A 5,232-nucleotide genomic window follows, 5' to 3' on the forward strand; every position below is an offset into this window, starting at 1 on the left:
AAAAATGGAGCAGCCAGGACATAAATTGACATCCAAATGGGATGACAACATTGCAACCTGCAGTTAAACCAGCTATGCCACAATACTGCCCACTCTTCCATGTCTTACATTTCTCTGTAATTTAAAGGATCAGTCAAGAAGAGGAATATTTTCTCATTCTAAAAGAGGTACCCTCTTATAGCCAGTCCTCTCTGTCAGCAGCTTAAATGCATCCAGATGAACAAGGTGCTAGTACTTCAAAATCAAACATGTCCTCCTTATTGCCTCCATCTATCCAAAACCAACTCCAGGTTTACATCATGTTCCACGTGGGGAACCTCAGTGAGGGTAATCCAGTCTTGAAGCAGCCTATTACAATCCTCAAGTTAGCAAAAGGTAAATGGAGCAGGCATGACTCCTTTCTGAAAGAATGGCTAAAGATGTTTGGCAGAACAGTTGGACAGAAGAACAGAAAGGGTCACCACAGAAAAGCTGATTTCTGTTCATGAATTTGCGTGTCATCCTTGTGCAGGAGCCATGCTAATCTTCTCTGTATTTTAGTATCTGTGCTGCCAAAGCGCACACTGATCTCTGTTCCATTTGGGGGAAGACACCGCTCTCCTCCATTGTGCTTGTCTCAACACCCATGTCAATCATAAGACAGGTGAGCACCAGAAATGGACTGTTCGAAGTTGTCAACAGGAAGTATGTGTTTCTCAGCTCACTTACCCTCAGCACATGGAGGACAAATACCACTATAGTGTTAGCCAGGACCCCGAAGCCCTACGTTTATCCATGGAGCTGAATTTATAGATTAATATCTGGTGGCTTAGGAAAAATCTGCTGAAGTTCCTTAGCAGCAGGACCACTGATGGTATGAGGGTGTGGAAAGCAGCAGTTTACAAAGAAAGTTCCAATAACTCCAAGCTTTTCTCTAAAAGCTAAGCCGTGAGTGCCACCTGCTGTGGCATGACCTGCAGTTATGAAATCCTGATTATCTTGAACACTCTCCTTGGGCTGTTAAGAAATTGGGGTACAAAAAGAATCCTCAAATGCACTGCTCTATAGGTTAATGCACTCAACCTAGCATGCAGGATTCTTTTATGGCTCAGAATTTGCAAACATCAAAATCAGGAGAAATGTGGAAGAGAGCATGCTAAGCAAAATGCTTTAGAGAGAAATTAGTTTGCAAGACAGAGAAGAATCTAAAAAGGTCAAAACCACATGGAGCCTTAAAAGAGTAATGAGTTACAAAGCACATCATTAAAGATTAAGAAGAAGCAGAGCAACAGGAGGAGTGAGCACAGAATGATATAATGGAACCTTGAGTAATTGCCAAGAATAGGCTTCTTGAGAGAGTCACAAGATTGTGATAAGACATAGTATCTATCCAGAGATGAGAAGGCAGCTGGGAGGAACATGAGAATGACTCATACCTACACAAAATAGCTGTGTACTCAACACAGCTAGTGCCTGAGGGCTACTAAATGCGCCCGTTTGTAACAAATATTTAAATACCTCAACCATGGTCTCTACTTAGGTCTGCCAGGAGTTCCTAGAAACAGCTAAGTCAGTAAGGAAGGGAATGTTTTTGGAGGGTTTTAACATGGTAGCAACAAGTTTGACACAAAGCGAAAATTCCTATGCAACTGCTCAGACCACACCCCATTGCAAGAGCAAATTACCCAAAAAGGAATAAATTTCACTGGAGGAGCTTTGGGAATTAAAAGGTGAGTAGTGAGTGGAAATAGACAAAAAGCTTGTGAGTCATCAAAGTATAGCAGGCAGAGTGCAAGCTTGTGACTCTTCAAAGTGTAGGAGGCAAAGTGGCAAGCTATGACGTAAGCATTCATGTCAGGAGGCATTTCTTTCTGGAAGATTTAGGAAACTGAGGCAGTGGTAGGAACAACATTAAAGATTTCCATGTTTCTCTCACTGGATCTTGACGCAGGTCAATAGCTTTAGAGCAGTATGGGAGGTTAAGAATTTCTATTCCCTGCAGATGTTGAGTGGATAGATTTGCAGAACGAATATTTCCCAAAGATAAGCGTTCTCATCAGATAGAAATTCTAAGCAAGGATATAATTCTAGTGGGCACTCAAGGGAAAACTCCTGGTAAGCTTATTGTTCCTTTTGGTCAGCTTTGATTCTCCAAGGGCATAACCCTGTGCACTGAGGAAATTCACCACTATCGCCATGGGAGCCAGGCTGAGGATCAGACTGTACAGTTAGCGTGAATCAAGCATATGGGCACTGTTCAGGAAAAAAAGTGAGAAGGGTTACTATTGCAAGACAGTAACAGGAACAACAGGTTCATAGAAGTCAGCTGGGTCACAGTAGCTACCACCACTCAGATTTAAAGCCATATCATTATCATAGTGATATAAACAACCACATTATAAACCTTCAGTTTCAATGAGATTCCCACTTTTCCTTGAAGGGGCAATTCAGGAACAGGAGAAAGGAGAAGGGGATTGCACTTCCTGTTGCTTGCCCTTCTTGAATCTTAAACTTTGCCTGGTTTCCTCTGTCACCCTGCTCCCTTCTGGGCATCCTTGCATCTTATCTGTCCCCTCTACCCTGTCCCTCCAAATCAATGAGATGAGCAAAAAGAGCAGGTCTACTGGCTGGCAACTCTCCCATGTAAAAGCACTCTCTTGATTTTATAAAGCAATACTTTTGTAAAAAATAGTTTGTTTCTTTAAGAGACATAATCACAGACAGAGCGTGAAACACAGAGAGATCTTCATCAGCTAATTTTCATTCCAAAAATGAATACAATAGCCAGGGCTGCACCAGTCTGAAACCAGGAGCCAGGAGCTTTCCCTGAATCTCCCACACGGGTGCAGGGGGCCAAACATTTGGGCCACCTTCTGTTTTCCCAGGCCAGCGGCAGGGAGTTGTATTGAAAATAGAGCAGCTAGGACAGGTACCAGTGCCTGCAGGTAATACATTGCCAGTAGTTCCACAAGTGGCAGTTTAAGGTACTATGCCACAGTTCTGGCCCCAACAATGCTTTATTTTTAGAAGATGTTTATTTATATTGCATGACATATTTGCTGCCTTACACATTTAAATGGGGAAGTGAGCTTTTGGAAGGTAGACAAAGCTAACCACGGAAGCCTGAAGATGCCAGGTCAATCATTGATCTCAGGATGTGTGAATTGCAATCTATAACCTGAATAGTATAGGAGGTGTGTAAAGCAGAGGAAGCTAAACAATAATCCAATATGAGAGATGGATTTTGAAATGTGATTAGGTGAATGCTGCAATAATCTATGAGCTTGGTATTTCCTTAAGCACATTCAATAGTTTCATAGGGGTTGAATATGGAGCAGGAACAAGTGATTCCATGCCACCTGAGCACATTTTGAAAATGTTAGATGAGACCAAATAAGAGCATTTCTCTCTATAACACTGCCCAGAGTTATTCATTTATGCATATAGACTGTGAGTCCCTGAGGGTGGTGGGAAAGCATCTGGATAAAGTAGCTTCCCACGTTTCTTAGTTACTTTTGACCACTAAGCCCCTGTTTTCTTTTGCTGAACATCATTAAAGATCTTGATTATTAAAGCTCACTGTAGAATCCAAGGTAGTAGGATCATGGATGGCTTCACAAGTATGGCTTAGAAGTGGATGTACAAGATGATAGCGCTGGATTCCTCAAACAGGATGCTGTCATAAAGCCTGTTCATGGGACAGCTTTATCCTGAAGTAGGAGGCATGAGAATGAGATTTGCAGGCAGCCCAGGCATCTGTAGAGCCAGCTTACCCCAACTTGGCAAAATGCTCATATAGGTCTCTTTCTAATTCTGTGTTGAATGGCATATGGTTGGTAGCCGTGGTAAGGTGTTTATAGAAACTGGTGAACTTTATAAATCTGAGCTTTCTCCACCATCACTCTCCAACCCTGCTGCACTGGTCTCCCACTGAAACATGGAGTGTATTATTACAGTAGGATGGTCCTTTGGTAACAGTTAATAGTTTAACAATCTGTTGTTTAAATTCATCATGCCAATGTACATCTGGGCAGTGGTAGAAAATCAAGTATCAAACTGTGAAGGTATATTTATTCCCTTGGGAGTCCTTCTTTTTTTTCTGGAGTAGAGATATATAATACAACATATCTTTACTTTCCCAGCATGCTAGTCTCCATCGTGCAGTTAATCTATGAGAATATATGTTTAGACTTGGTTACCCATGTAAATCAAAGAAAACCATCTAAGCTATATGTGTTTGATAAAGCAAATAGCAGCATTTAGTGTAACTAAAATTATTGTGAATCCACCCCCACTCACCTCTGGGGCCAGGGTTCACAATTTGGAAACATTGGGCTTTTAGTGATTACTCAAAACAGCTAGAATCATTGATGGCATTGGTGAAGTTTAGCTCCTCAGGCTGCAACCCAGAGCAATCTAATGGAAATCTCAAGTTTGAAAAAAAAAAAGGCAAATTAAGCAAAGTGTAAAACTTGTCTTCTTGATTCACTTCACTTCTTGCTCCTGCATTAGGTTGCAGTCTTTTGTCTAGATGTTTGTTTAAAAAAAAAAAAAAAAACCACTGTAGCCTAGGTGATGCTACAATTTATGGTCCAAACTAGTACACTTAGAGCATAAAATGCATTGTAGAACAATTAGTAAATTATCTTGGGACAAAAGCCATAAATAAAGTAGGATCACCTCAAGCAAACTGCAATGTATGATCATTTGTACAAACTAAACCTCATCTCCCAGGAAGTTGCAATCATTTAACCTCATTCTTCCTAGCAGAGTCATGGCCATCAGTCCTTAATTTAGATGATAGATATTCTATCATCCCCTCCCTATTTCACCATTTCTTACTCAGTGATGGTAATACAGAAAACAGAATAAAATTTGGCTGAAAGGGATGGTGAGCTCAGAATGCACCAGCTATTTTTCCGTTGCCCTTTGAGTAGTGCTAGAACTATCTCCAGGACTGCTGTAAGCACGGATAGAAATTTTTAAATTTTTGAGATGCTATATTATGAGTGCAGAAAAATATATAACAAGGGAAGAATGACATTAAGTTAGTTTGCAATTCCCAATTATCCTACTTTAAAATATATACGCAAAGATCCTTCAGAAAGTTCACAGACAATGATGTTAAAGTATAAGTCTGTTTTGGTTTTTAAAAAGTTTAAAAATATATATTGAAACCCAGACCTACTTATATTAAGTGTATGCAAATTTTTACTTTATACAGAATTTTTAAAAATGAATAGAGCCAATATC

The 5,232-nt window shown here is 40.3% G+C and overlaps 1 pseudogene; it reads right to left on the reverse strand.

The window, feature by feature from the left end:
* Positions 1–466: 466 nt before the first annotated feature.
* On the reverse strand, positions 467–562 carry LOC121145210 (annotated as a pseudogene).
* Positions 563–5,232: the final 4,670 nt, after the last annotated feature.

Source organism: Ochotona curzoniae, unplaced genomic scaffold (assembly GCF_017591425.1).
Source record: "Ochotona curzoniae isolate NIBS_2020 unplaced genomic scaffold, NIBS_Ocur_1.0 scaffold_3208, whole genome shotgun sequence".
NCBI classification, from domain to species: Eukaryota; Metazoa; Chordata; class Mammalia; order Lagomorpha; family Ochotonidae; genus Ochotona; species Ochotona curzoniae.